Genomic DNA, 15701 nt, shown 5'->3' on the forward strand with positions numbered 1-15701 from the left:
TACAGACAGGCAGTCTGTCACATGTCTGAGACAGACATGGAATACTGCCACTCGAGGGGAAAAATACGGGGGTGTTCTGACAGGGGCACTCCCTGGCCGGACTAGAAACTCACTGTTTTCCCCTTTATCAATTCCAGTGTTCATGGCGACCAATCTGGCCACCAGCATCGGAGGAGCTTGGAAGGCAGCCCCAGCCGGCTTCCCCTCACTCTTAGCACTGCGGCCTACACACAAGTGAAAACTTGCTAAAAGACCACAGGCTATAAAAGAGTGAACGGCGTACATGCGAAGACCGTAGGGAAGTATAAAAAAGACACCACACAAAGATAAACAGCAAAATAAAAAAAAGAGAGGAGGAACAGAAATGAGTGCAGTGGGCGAGTCATCGCGGTGATCACCTGCAGGACCAGTGTCAGCTCCCATTGCAGGCTGGCTGCAGAACTGCTGTAAAACTTGCAGCTCATTATTATTAAACGCACATGTGCCCGGGGCTGGATAGCAGCTGATATCATAATTATTGTTTCACCCAGGCAGCTGCCTGCTTGCCTTCACCTGATGTAATCACAGGCATATTTCAACAGTTTCCCCCAACAGCTTTCTCAGCATTTGGCTCTCCGTTGACAAGGCTCCTGACCCCACCGGCTTCGCAAGAGCACGCCGATGGGCTTCGGTGGCGAGGTAAGACGAAACTTTCTCTTATGACTGCGCTGTCTCTCTCTGAACTCGGGTGTGAAAGCCAAGAACAGAAAAAGGGAGAAAAAAAAGGGACGACAGGATACTAGGATCCCTGCCCCCATCCCTCTATTTAACGTGGCGGGGGCACTGAGTTATGAGAGGCTGATGGCGATGTGCGAGCGCGGCGAAGAGCTTAACGTTGCCCCCTGGTCCGGCTGACCCCTGACTCAGGGCGCTGTAGTAACAGGTACGTCCTTACTACTTCTGAACAATGTGCATATGATCGATGGGCGTAGCGATCAATGGTGCAGTAGGTGCAGTGACACCGGGGCCGAGAGGCCCCAAAAGCCCGTTTAATAATATTCTTGCTGTATTTTACCACCTAACAACTGGTTAAACACCAATTCGTGGTGAGAAGAGAGGACCGTATTTAGCATCCCTGTCTGTCGGAAACATGGCTAGGGCCCTAGGGCACAAGGGCCGTGTGGCACACTCATTTCAGGACATTTCTTGTACACACGTGTACTGTCCCCAGCGTGAGAACTCCGCGACCGCTCTGTTTTTTTATTACGAGATCAGCACGAATAATTAAAATATCAACACACTTTGCGCGCCTGAAATGTGTGTTTAAAAGGATTCACAGAAACGTAGAAATAAGCCCCTGAACAGAGATAGGCGTATCGGAGCGCTTGGGATGTGTGAACAGTGCTGAGAGCGAGGAAACCCTGCCCAGACAAAAACACGTGCAGGTTTCACACAGTACATACACACGGTAGGGAACGTAGCCTGGTGCAAACATGTTTCTGCTGCTGGCAGATGCGAGATCAGCTAATTTGCCCTACATGCTACAGTATGGAACCTGGGGTTAAACTCAGGCCGCCTGGCTGCAGGGTCCGCACTTCACCAGTTGTTCACATGTCCTCCATAGCTTCCACCTATCCACATAAGGGCAGTGAGAAACGGAGGTGAGTTCTAGACTCAAGTAGGGTCTAAAGGTGCTGTTACGGGTTCAAAATTAGTTAGATGATTCCCCGGTCATTTTTTGCGATCGTTTTTTTTTTGCATTTATATAGGTATGAAATGTAACCTGCATGGATTTGTCAGTTTTCATGTGTCCGCTTTCCATATATGAAAATATCTGTAGGTGTGTATACACATGCGTATGTGTAGGTATAGTGTATGTAGGCATATATGTGCCTATATATGCAGCTAAGTGCATTTATGTAGATACATTCACATATATATATGCGGGCGAATTCATGAACGCATGCTTTTACTGTGTATTTAAATTAGTGCGACTATAAATTGTGAGACAAATTTGTAATTTCATGTGTACGCGTTGCGGCATCGAACAACTTTTCTAAATGCTTTTTTGACTCCAATTACTTTCAGCAGTGAAAAACAAAACTTGTTTTCCACACCTGCATTGTATTAATGGTCACGGTCAATTCACAACCATTGTACTAATTTCTGTATTCCAGTTGATGGGTTTGGGAGCAATAAACAACACAAACCTGTATATGGGTAACTGTGAGTAAACAGAGAGATTTTCACCTTGGAGTCAGCGTAGCATCGTAGACAACAGAGCTTCCCTACTATTGCTAGTAATAAAGGAACTCTAAGTCTCTCTGAGACACTGGACAGGTAGAAGCACAGCTTTTGGAGGTGTGGTAAGGCACAGAGAGGGGTGGGGGTGGGTGGCAGGAGGCAATGTATGTTTTTATTCAGAATTTGGGACTAGGAGGAGAGGCCATGTTCTGTATCACTCCCCCATTACTCGTCTGCCTCAGCATAGCAGCTGAACGCATGGGCAGATGAATTTGTGGGCCATACATAAAATAAAATTATAGATGGGTAAAAAGTAAACTACGGGGATGTTTTTTTCACCGTAGGGTTCTGAGTGGCATAGTAGAGCTTCCCTCTTGTTGTCTGTTTGATGTCACTCTGAACACCTTCATACAAACATCCTTGTAACTCACTGTTAAACATCTATAACACTGTACCTCATTATAGATTCAAAGAAGAGGACCTGTGCAATATACTTTAATTGCTGCGGCCTAGTGCCTCAGCTGATGATGAGGTGGTGGCAGACAGGTATAGGGCACAGGATGTGCTTCGGTCCCCTATCTCTTAGAATTGGGAGCACTGAGAAACAGCATACCTGCCAATACTGAGCTATACAAAAACTGAATTTTCTCCAGGCGCTAGGATTGCCGCATTTCAACAGCTCATTGAGAGTCTTTTTGGACTAAATGGGAATAATCTGAGGTACAAGTCAAAAATACTGTCAAGATGCATGTAAATGCAAGGTGCAGTCTGAATCCCGGTGAAGGTGGGGAGTGGCAATGGTAGAAGGACTTGAGAGAAACAAGAGACCTGATGTCCCTGCTCATTTCTGATCCGCATGCATCTGAAAAGGACCATTGTGGTTCCATAATATGGAGCGCTCAATAGCGAGAAGGTTCGTGTCCAAAAAGTGCAACACACGCCCAAAACGTGACATGATAAGCATGAATGAATTCTTCTTCAAGCGTAACTGGACGTATGGCTTTCGATGTGATGGGGCACTACGTATTTCAACTGAACTATGCTGTAAAATGAAACCCAGCATGACAAACCACGTGACAGATTCCATGACTAGGGGTTCAGTGAAGCATGCACAGCACAGCGTGCCACAAACACCGTTATCATTGTGCACAGCTTAATATACCACACAACATCAACCTGTACACAGCTCTCGGCGTTGCCTCTCCAGAAAAAGGCGACCATAGTATAACATTTGATAAAACAATATGTGCTACAACAGAGAAGACTAGAGGGTTAACCATGTACAACATCAAACCACTCAACGCACACCACACATTCAATAGTCTTCACGTTCCAATAGAGCATCTCACATTATATCATACGACGTTGAACAACTGAACAACATAACCTATTTAAGACTTTACACCACACTTCAATTAGAATAGCACCATGACACACTCCACCAAGCCCTTTCATATCGCCATGCAACTCCTACCACACCTCACTCTGCATCCACATCTTCTTAACTAACAACTTCTAATGTCACCACACACAACACCATAGTCAATACTTCACACTGCACACCACTCAATACTGCTTCATGCCACAATCTACAGCATATAGGTTCCATCACGTGACCCAAAAGACATCATGCATACTACACACAAGATTCCATGAATGCAAACAGTAGTACCTTTATGGATCATCCCATAAAAGGACCTCTTGAAGTGGACATTCTTCTAAGTCATCACATAGAGCTCAACACATGACAACCTACCTCAATTTAACCATACTCCCAACAGACTACACCATAGACCTCCGCATTACACTTTCCACATTGACAAAATATTATACAACAAATTACATAACACCACTAACCACCATATAAATCTGTAAGTATGTCTAACAAACTTTCTTCAATAAGCAGATGAGAGATAAAACCGGGAGAGTATATCTTCTAAGACCACAAACCGCATACACACATACACCATTGTGCACACACATCAACATGTCTTACAGGCATCAACTTAGGTTTAGATGAAGATTGCAAGGCTTAATCTCTTCCCTCTTTGCAGTCTTAAGATAGAACTAGGAAAACCTACACAATGGGACTAGACAATTATACAGCATGTATACAGTAGCCACAGCCATTGGCAACCTTGTGCACACCTGAGTTTGGGGAAAGTTTCACGACTCACCGTATCTGGAAGATCCTTTATTATCCACTACAGACAAGAAGCACACAAACAGAAACTCCAACATTCTGACAATGATGTATTATGAGTCTGGCTGTAAACTAAATCCAAAACGGCCTTGGACTACTCCAAATAACACCTCAGCAGTGCCGAAGGGTTGAATAACTGAAGAGAGCTATACCGACACGAATAATATGACATAACTTCAACATTTTACATGTGTTATACAGTTTTTACAAATTAAGTCGAAATGTTCATTAGGTCAACATGAACTTTAGGATATATGGACTTAATCCACCGATACCATCAGGAACTGTTGCCCGTTTCCTAGCTAGCTCATTGTGCTCCATGTGAACCCCAAACTTTCCCAGGATACCAGATGGTATCAGCAACCTCAACCATAACCACTCTCATTTCAAAGGAAATTATAGAAATAGACCTACCCTTTTGTTGTTACTCTGCATGTCCAAGGTAAACACAAAAAAGATACACAAATTTCTATTCAAACATATATTGAAACAATTGTATTCTTGTATAGGACGAATGAGCTGTGATTATTAGGCAGATGAAACAAAGCACTTTAACCAGCGTTAAGAGAATGGTGAAAAAGATAAGGAATTCAACCATGGTAAAGTTACTGTGTTGTTACATTCCTACCTGATAATTCCTACATTATCGAGAGCATAGCTGGAGTACCCTTTGCCAGATCCATTCGGAAAGCATAACCCCCCCATACCTGGGTATGATGTGTCAGGAAGTAAGTCTGATGTAGAGCAGGCTATCGTCCTTTGCAGGATAGACGTCAGAGTCAGCAGGGCTAAATCTCTGTCACATTGCACCATGTTCTAGGATAATCCCAGCAGAAGTGCTCGGTGCTCCTCTGTTGAATTGAGCACAGAGGCTGTTTACATAATAAAAACACTTGTTATATTGCACAGTGACAAACATGCAAAGCTGATGCCACAGTTTGCCTGGAGTCTCAGAGCTGTCTCCAACACAACATAGCACAAGAGCATTGCATTCTGTGTGCCCAGGTTTGGACCGAGTGTACAGACCTCATGGCAGCAAAGCTTACCAGGAATAAGCTGGATATGCAGTATCTTCTCAGTACATTATCATGCTAAAGTAAAAACATAAAAATAAGTCACCATTAGAAACGATGTCAAGCTAAATGTGAAATCTAAAATGGAGACTCAGTGCGGGCCCTAATGTACTTCACCACATGGTTTGTTTTCTAAACCATGTGCAAAAACTACTCCTGCTCCTCACAGTATGTGTGCTGGGTCACCAGCGAACCACAAAAATTTAGACCTGCTGAAGTTCTCAGCATCTGGAACCAGTCAGACGACCACCTGCATTACTCACAGCATCAACAGCTTCTGTGGATCGGACTAGCTCACTAAAGAATGGTGAGAACTCTGATGCGCAGAGCATCTCGGGAGCTGCAGCGCAACCTTGCCTTGCAGTGACATCCAATGACTCTACTGCCTGCTGAAAATGACTCTGGCACTTTGGACACATACGCAGCTCCTGACAGAAAATCAAGGTTTACAATGTCTGGAAGTGAGAACAATGATTCCACCCCCTTTTCAATAGCTCCCACAATGAGTCTACAACCTACTTTGTCTGTAGCATAACTGACAGTCAAGACAATCAAGCTGGAGGGCTGCCTGGGGTATCCACTGGATATGTCAATCTGGAATCATCAGAGAGCATTTCTGGTGGGGATCTGCAGCCTGAGCATAGACCAGTATGCGATATTAACTATCATAGACGCTAAACTCTGTTTGACTCAGGCATGCTACGCGCTTTGATGGTCTATTCCTCTCCACTGACAGACAGGCATGCATACCCCAATATGACCCTAAAAAAATATGCTAGGCTTGGAGAGCATAGCAGGCACTTTTCAAATTGTAAAATGATCTCTTCTGCCGTCTGTGAGATTAAGCTAATAGCAACTGCGCAGGTAATCAGTTCAGGTTTGGAAGTTTCAGAGACTTTTTCACTATCTGATACCTCTGATATAGACTCGGACATAGAGAATAATGCATACTCTGACTTTAATATTGTTTTGGGAGGGTGATGAATGGTGCTGTATAAATGGAACGGAATGTAGCCATCATATAATAGTTCCAGTAGGATCTATCTGCAAATATTCTAAGAGATACAATTGTTCTTCCACAAGCCTCACCACGTTTAACCCTGTCTTATCTATGGCCTTGCACAACAAGGGTCGGCGAAACATCCTATACTCTTGCATCTACACATAATCCCCTCTGCATACATGAAGAGGAGTACAAAAAATACTTGGCTGCACATAAGACTTTGCAACATAAGACCCATACTGCAGTCCATAAAATATCCAAGCAGCTCTCCATGCTAGGCTCCAAGACAGCATAGGCAGAGTAACATATCTCTCATCTGAAAAACACAACACAGACTGGTGACTATTAGAGTTTATTGTCTGATTAATTAAAATCTTCACAATGTATTCATAGCATATTTAGATTAAAAAAATGTCATACACAACAATTATACTCTTTAAAAACTTACGGACTAAAATGCAATTTTGTCTTAATCTTAGTGTCATAAGTACAAAACCAAAGGACTAAAAACTGTGTGTACAAACATGTTTGCAGCTTTTAACAGCATCGTCTAACCACATACTACAGAAGATCTTGGCTACAAGATCTGTGGACTGACCTCACAAGTGATATTAGTACAGTAAGGCTTAATAAAATAGGCAATAATAATGAAATGCATTAGTGGGAATTTAAGGTATATTTACAATCCCGCCACGGGCGAACTTTGAAGTGGTTACATCTCATTAAAACCATATGAGCTAGAGTGCATTTGAAAGGGTGAAGACTATATATGCAATTGTAATGGTACACTTTCAGCAGCATTGTCTTAATCCTGGTGGTACAGTCTGATCAACCGCCTGACAAAGGTATCAAGGATCATACAGAGAATATAAAGGAGTTGGAAAATAGCATGTGCAGAAACAATCTCTGTGTACTGGACAACTTGGAAGGCATGGAGGGACATAAGCCTTGCAGGTTCATATAATATAGCAAGCATTTCTAAATCTCAAAGAATGGAACATTGACTGTCAAATCCAACATGCTTACCACTTCCCATTTTGTAAACCTAGAAATGGGGACATTAAAGTACACTATAGAGCCCTACTAATAGATTTGAGTAATTTTCTTTTTCACCAGTTACTTTTTCAGGCTGTAACACACTGCAAAGGTGGGTGATGTAATTTTTTTTGTTCACTCTGGTTTTTGTCCTGATAGTTACACAATGATGGGAAATATGCCAGCTCACAACTCCAATCCAGGAAGTCAGATTACAGGTTTTTTCAACAGCCTGTAAAATGTATTATTTTCAACGGCCATAGCCACTTCTGCACTACTGAGACTCAATGTCAGATACTGTTAGTCTATTGGGCTAAGAATATGCTCTTAGAAAATGACTGATTGAGTTAGGAATAATTTATGGATTTTCTATTCTCTCTCCATGGCAGTAGGTGAATGAGGCATAGAGGAGTTTTACAACACAAATAAGAGGAAAAAATAAAAAAAGTTCTAGTAAGTTTAAGAAACAAACATAAAGAACACACTCTGTTGGGATTAGGGGAGTTTGCTAGGCATTTTTCCTTCAGTGAGAATCCTCATTCTTAACCACCACTTCACTACACTTTTAATGGGTGTAAGAAGGGTTGACCTGCAGGGATCGTTCATCCACACAGGTCTAATGGAGGAGAATCAAGGGGTGGGTTTGGGGTTGAGGTCCAGGGGAGATGAGGGCGAGGGAAATGTTTGGGTGGGAAGTTAAGGGATTGGAATAGGCAGGTAAAAAGGGAGGAATATTGCTAAGAGCTGCTAATGGATTTACTGCCTTTAACAATAATGGTTACTTCAATGCATACTGTAAAGAGTAGTTCATTTGGACATGGAATTAGCATACTCTCTTGGAATTTCAATGGCCTGCACGTCCCAGTCAGTGCGTCACAGCTTAGCATTTTATTACAACATATGAAAATAGAAATCCTCAGCTTCTAGGATATTCATTTATTTAAAACAGAGGTCTATAAGATGTGGACCCTGATGTAGAAGCTTGTTTGCTCATCATTGTATGATAATCCTACTCAGGGAATAACCATTCAAACATATAGTAGATCTTGGGTCTGTGAAAAGTCCTGTTATGATAAGCTAAGGTGATGAATGACTGCAAGAATGATTAGGGGTGGTACATACTTTACAACTTGCACAGTCTATAGCTCAAAACATGATGATCATCTGCTATTTCTGCAGCTTCTTGTAAAGTTGGCAAGCTTGGGAAGTCTGTTAATACTTTGTAGAGATTTTAGCTTAACTCTTGACCCAATAATTAAATCTGCTAACTTTGATAGTTGTTAGAGATGCATTCTTCATGTAAGACATTTTTACATCTTGTGAAGGTGTAAATGGACATCTGAAATCTTATTAGGCTTTGCTCTCCAGGATTCCTTTACTACTCTGCTGCGAATAAACAGTAATCTAGGCTTGATGTAATGTTTGTCTCTCAAGTATTAGCCACTTATGTTACAGTTGCCCTTTTCGTCTCACATCTTATCTGATCATAACCATGTTAATATATATATAGGTGTGTGTATGTGTATTTATGGGTGTGTGTATTTGTATGTGTATAACTCCCCGGAATATTATGGTGTATCCCCAGAATATTATTGTGTGCATGTGAGTGACCATCACAGCTGGATATTTGACAGATCACATTTACAGGTTCCTAATTATTATACATATATGCCTGTTATGCTTCACTAATTTTTTAGAGAAAATATCTAAACTGTTGCTGTTGTTATTGTGTAGGATACAATGAAAGCTGTAGTATGTGAATCTACTCTTTGTTATACCATACAAAGAGGTCAAGAAGACCCTATCAACTGGATTCATTGCATAACAAACTTTGAATCCAAGTTGCATCCCTTATACAAACATGTGCACAACAGCTCAAATCTTCTTGATATATCAAAGTAACACCTGGCTAAAATGGAGCTTTAGAAATTTGTATGGGATGAAGCTACCCAGACTTTACACCATACTCATCTTAATAATTTTGAGTATAGTGAGAATATGGGATGGATTCTATCCTGACAAGTGAAAGAAAGAGGGAACAAGAATTTTATACATTCTATATGACTCTCAAGGTTGCTGGCACTGCATAAGTTACACAGGGTTTTCATTCATTTCATACTGCCATTTACAGAGAGGATCTGATTGCATCATGGGTGGAGATCAATCAATTCCTTAGTCCTGTTGTCACCAATGTGGTTTCAGAAACTCACAACTGTATATTAGATGATTCACTTATGTTTCAATAAGTTATCATGAAATGCAATCTATGACTGGTTGGATGGTGATAGACCCAGATTCTATCCCTTTAGGTTTCTGTAGAACCTTTGTAGATATTCTTTCACCCTAGGCCATGGCTGAAGGGTCTGAACCACCTAAGTCTTGGTGGGAAACATATATAATAGTCTTTTCCAAGCTGAGTCAGAGTCCATAGCAATGGACATCATATTGTTCTATTTCATTAATCAATGGAGAAGTCAAGATTTTTTTTTAAAATCCAGGCCACTTAACTTGCATCAAGAATTGCTAAGTGAGTTACCACAATGCAGTATGGCTAAATCCCTCAGCTGGACACTACAGCTCATATGAACCATGCTGTCTTGTTTTTGATGTAGTTGCAACACTTGGGCATATCCTGTTGGGTGCCAACAAGGCATTTGACAGAGTCTCCTGCCCATACCTATAGAAAGCATTTAGAACTATAAGCGTCGGTTCTCAACTTTATAGTTGAATTCATAGCATTTTAATAAGACATTTCTGGTAGACTGATATGTATGGGAGACATCTCAGACATAATACCCATCACAAGGGGAACTCGCCAGGGCTGTCCACTGTCTCTTTGCTTTTTGTCTTATAATTGGACCCATTTCTGTGACATCTCCAATTTCTGCCTTGGTTTTCCCACTAATATTCAACTTAGCAACAATTACTTTAGATGCCTGTGCTCATGACAGTGATGTTTTTTCATGAAATCTGGCACAGGTTATGCTTATTATTGGGAAAGAAGCACATAAGGTCTATTTTAGGATACAAACTAAATGTATATAAGACACAAATGTTATCCAATCAAACTCAAACCCCTGGTGATAAAAGATATGTTAACTCACCTGCATATCTTGGCATTCAGGTATCACTGGTGATCTGATCAGTCTTCACTTTGAGGCGCTGATCCACAAGACTAGAATAAGAATGAAGAAGTGGAATGGACTACATATTGGCTTAATTAGCCATTCTAACAACCAAGATGATTATACTCCCTTGATTCTTATCTCCTTTCAAAGCCATACATATACTGACATTTTTCGCAGTCAAAGGGATTGCAGGCAAAGGTATTTGGGATAATTTCATTTGATAGTATAAATGGCTGTGCCATGCTCTCTGCCACATACAGCTTCCGATAAATAAGGGTGCCGACACGCCGTGTCCTCCGCCTGCTTCCTCACCCTCCGCATGCTCCGCAAGATCTTCCGCTGGATCCCCGCCGACACCAGAAAAACCGTGACCCACGCCCTCGTCACGAGCCGCCTGGACTACGGCAACACCCTCTACGCCGGGACCACAGCCAAACTCCAAAATCGCCTGCAACGCATTCAAAACGCCTCGGCCCGCCTCATCCTCGACATACCCTGCAGCAGCCACATCTCCGCACACCTGAGACACCTGCATTGGCTCCCTGTCAGCAAAAGGATCACCTTCCGACTTCTCACCCACGCACACAAAGCCCTCTACGACAAGGGACCGGAATACCTCAACAGACGCCTCAGCTTCTACGTCCCCACCCGCCTCCTCCGCTCCTCTGGCCTCGCACTCGCTGCTGTCCCTCGCATCCGCCGCTCCACGGCGGGTGGGAGATCTTTCTCCTTCCTGGCGGCCAAGACCTGGAACTCCCTCCCCACCAGCCTCAGGACCACCCAGGACCACTCCGCTTTCCGGAGACTCCTAAAGACCTGGCTGTTCGAACAGCGATAACCCCCCCCTTTTTCCCCTAGCGCCTTGAGACCCGCACGGGTGAGTAGCGCGCTTTATAAATGTTAATGATTTGATTTGATTTGAAGGGTGCATGGTCTCTTCTGAACTTAAAATCCTATTACGTGGGTACCTTTGTTGACAGCCCCCCTAAGGTCTTATCCATCCAGGGATGTGACACATTCATTCTCTTTAATCTGATACAATATCTTTAATTGGGTTCTACTATCCATCTACTTTAAGCATAATCAAGTCAAAACATGGTCAAAAAAGTTGTGTTTCCCATGTAAATTCCCATAGGAACTTTGAACATAACTACAGCCAGAACCACTGGATGGAATTACACCAAATTTGGCAGAAGGCTAACTTTCGTTAAGCAGATTGTGTGTTTCGCTTATTTGGTGTAAATCTGTTCAGTAGTTTTAGAAATTTAAGGAAATCCAAACTTGTATATGTTGGACCTGGCTTTTTGACAGGGTTATCCCCAAACCTTTTGCCTCCTTCCTCCTATTTTTTCTGACCTGTTGTTGTTGGCTTTTGAACTCTGGGCACTTTACCACTGCTAACCAGTGCTAAAGTGCATATGCTCTCTGTGTAAATTGTACTGTTGATTGGTTTATCCATGATTGACTATTTGATTTACTTGTAAGACCCTAGTAGAGTGCACTATATGTGCCTAGGGCCTGTAGATTAAATGCTACTAGTGGGCCTGCAGCACTGGTTGTGCCACCCACTTCAGTAGCCCCTTAGCCTTGTCTCAGGCCTGCCATTGCAAGGCCTGTGTGTGCAGTTTCACTGCCACTTCGACTTGGCATTTAAAAGTACTTGCCAAGCCTAAAACTCCCCTTTTTCTACATATAAGTCACCCCTAATGGTTGCCCTAGGTAACCCCTATAGCAGGGTGTGGTGTGGGTAAAAGGCAGGACATGTACCGGTGTAGTTTATATGTCCTGGTGGTGTAAAACTCCTAAATTCCTGCTCCCTTCATAGGCTAACATTGGGGCTGCCCTCATACATTGTTGAAGTGGCAGCTGCTGATCTGAAAGGAGCAGGAAGGTCATATTTAGTATGGCCAGAATGGTAATACAAAATCCTGCTGACTGGTGAAGTCGGATTTAATATTACTATTCTAGAAATACCACTTTTAGAAAGTGAGCATTTCTTTGCACTTAAATCTTTCTGTGCCTTATAATCCACGTCTGGCTAGGTTTAGTTGACAGCTCCTTGTGCATTCACTCAGACACACCCCAAACACAGGGTACTCAGCCTCACTTGCATACATCTGCATTTTGAACGGGTGTTCCTGGGCTGGGAGGGTGGAGGGCCTGCCCTCGCACAAAGGACTGCCACACCCCCTACTGGGACCCTGGCAGACAGGATTGAACTGAAAGGGGACCTGGTGCATTTCTTAGCCACTCTTTGAAGTCACCCCCACTTCAAAGGCACAATTTAGTATAAAACAGGGCCTCTGCCCTACCTCATCAGACACTTGCTGGAGAAGAAACCTGACCCAGAAACTACATCCTGCCAAGAAGAACTGCCTGGCTGCTCAAAGGACTCACCTGTCTGCTTTCTACAAAGGACTGCTGCCTTGCTGTTGGCCTGCTGCCTTGCTGAACTCTTGTCTGGCTGTAAAGGTGCTCTCCAGGGGCTTGGAGAGAGCTTGCCTCCTGTTCCCTGAAGTCTCAGGACCAAAACGACTTCTCTTTTTCATTTGGACTCTTCGTGCGCCGAAAATTTCGACGCACAGCTTGCTCCGCGGCAAGTAAATCGCCGCATGCCAATGCTGCTCGACACAACACCTATGGGGCGACCGGATCTTCGATGCACGGCCTCGCATGGACAACGCCGCCCGAATTCCAGAGGGGAAATCGACGCAACGCCTGCTGTGAGAAAGAAAATTCCCCGCACAGCCTCCCGGAATGACGCGCAGCCGGAAAACAAGCCGAAGAATCCACACACAAACCCTGGGACATCTGGTAATCCCGCGATCCATAGAAGGAGACGGTCCGCGTGCCGGAAAACAACGCAGGTCTTCCTGAGTGAAAAATAACGACGCAAGTCCATGTGTGAAGGGGCGAAACCGACGCACACACCATTTTTCCTCCGGTAGAATGACACACGTCTTCCCGTGTGAAAAATAACGACGCAAGTCAGTGTGTGAAGGGGCGTAACCGATGCACACACCATTTGTCCATTCATCTCCTCTTCTGCGGCCCTCTGCAGAGATTTTCCACTCCAAACCAGGTACTTTGTGCTTGAAAGAGACTTTGGGGGTCATTCCGACCCTGGCGGTCCAAGCACCGCCAACAGGCTGGCGGTGCTTCCCAGCCCATTCTGACCGCGGCGGTAAAGCCGCGGTCAGAAAAGGGGATCCAGCCGTTTCCCGCCGGTTTTCACCTTGCTGTGCTGAATCTCCATGGCGGCGCTGCAAGCAGCTGCGCCATGGAGATTCCGACCCCCTTCCCGCCATCCTGTTTCTGGTGGCTTTTACCGCCAGGAACAGGATGGCGGGAACGGGTGTCGTGGGCCCCTGGGGGCCCCTGCATTGCCCATGCCACTGCCATGGGCAGTGCAGGGGCCCCCTAACAGGGCCCCACCATGATTTTCACTGTCTGCTTAGCAGACAGTGAAAATCGCGACGGGTGATACTGCACCCGTCGCACCCCTGCAACACCGCCGGCTCCATTCGGAGCTGGCTTCTATGTTGCAGGGGCTTTCCCGCTGGGCCGGCGGGCGCCCTTTTGGCGGTCGCCCGCCGGCCCAGCGGGAAAGCCAGAATGGCATCCGCGGTCTTCTGACCGCGGAGCGGCCATTTGGCGGTGACCGCATGGCGGGCGGCGACCGCCGCCCGCCGCGGTCAGAATGACTGCCTTTGTTTGCTTTTTAAAGACTTAAGACACTTCATATCACTTTTTAGTGATATCTTTACAAATTCATATTGCATCTTTGATCGTTTTGACCTGCTAATACCCAGATAAATATTATATATTTTTGTAAACACTGTGTGATGTGTTTTTGTGGTGCTATATTGTGTTATTGTATGATTTATTGCACAAATGCTTTACACATTGCCTTCTAAGTTAAGCTTGACTGCTCAGTGCCAAGCTACCAGAGGGAAGGCACAGGATAATTTGGATTGTGTGTGACTTACCCTGACTAGAGTGAGGGTTCTTGCTTGTACAGAGGGTGACCTGACTGCCAACCAAAAACCCCATTTCTAACAGTATATTTCTGGCTTAGACAACCTCCTGAATAATGACGAGCTTGTGCAAGGAAATGCACAGCTCTGATTGCGTGCCAATGCTTCAGCCGAGTCTGTCAAACAAATGTGAAAAAAAGCAAAAGGGGCCAGAGTAGGGACATCCTGACCCCTTAGCTCTGGTGCTGGGGTCCCAGAGGGACCCCCACAAGGGCAAAAAAGAATTGCACAATTCATTAATTCTGTGCAATTCTTTTTTAAAAACAAGCGCAGGCTCCTGGCTAGGTGCTGGGGCAAAGTAAAAAATAAGGAGGTGGGCACACAGGGCCTCGCTCCTGGGCTTTTCAGTGCCCCAGGGACCACCACTTCACTGAGGCTTAATTTTCCTTTAATGCGGGGGGCCATGTGGCCACCCTGGAGCCCTGGGGACTGCCACCTCCCTGGGGCTTTATTGCATTTCAATGCAGGGGGGTGCATGCCCCCCACAGCCCAGGGGACCACGACATTCCAAGGTCTTCCTTTTATTTGAATGCAGGGGAAGACATGTGGTCCCCTGCAGCTCCAGGGACCACCACTTCCCCGGGGCTTCCTTCGATTTCAATGTAGAGAGGGCCCTGCTCCTGGGCTTTTCAGTGCCACAGGGAACCACCACTTCCCTGGGGCTTATTTTTCATTTAATGCAGGAGGCCGCTTGGCTCCCTGTAGCCCACCACCTCCCCGGGGGTTGGCTGTAATTCAATCCCAGGACTGTATTTCAGCCTCTGGGACCGCCACCTCCCCAGGGCTAAATTCACAGTTGGAGGGGGCTGTGCGACCTCCCCAGGACCCAATGATGGCCTAAGGGACCGCCACCCCCCAGGGCTGGCTCCTGCTTTTTCCTATGGTGTCCACCCCTGGGACATAGCTGTTTGCTTTTCCTTGGTGTAAGCTGACCACCCCCACCAAGCAAAAGCAAACAAACTCCTCTTTCTGCAAATGAGAGCTGTCAAACAGCTCTCA

At 44.7% G+C, this 15701-nt stretch overlaps 1 protein-coding gene across 2 annotated transcripts in view; it reads left to right on the forward strand.

Annotated features, from left to right (window-relative positions):
• The first annotated feature begins 445 nt into the window (after positions 1-445).
• FOXN1 (forkhead box N1) overlaps positions 446-15701 on the forward strand; it is a 400073-nt gene continuing 384817 nt past the window's right edge. Inside the window, exon 1 of one of the 2 annotated variants that reach the window (XM_069226168.1) lies at positions 446-678. The gene's annotated coding sequence lies outside the window, so the exon portion shown is untranslated. The remainder of the gene's footprint in view (positions 679-15701) is intronic. The other variant, XM_069226170.1, reaches the window with a different exon arrangement.

The sequence above is a fragment of the Pleurodeles waltl genome, chromosome 3_1 (genome assembly GCF_031143425.1).
Source record: "Pleurodeles waltl isolate 20211129_DDA chromosome 3_1, aPleWal1.hap1.20221129, whole genome shotgun sequence".
In the NCBI taxonomy this organism is placed as follows: Eukaryota; Metazoa; Chordata; class Amphibia; order Caudata; family Salamandridae; genus Pleurodeles; species Pleurodeles waltl.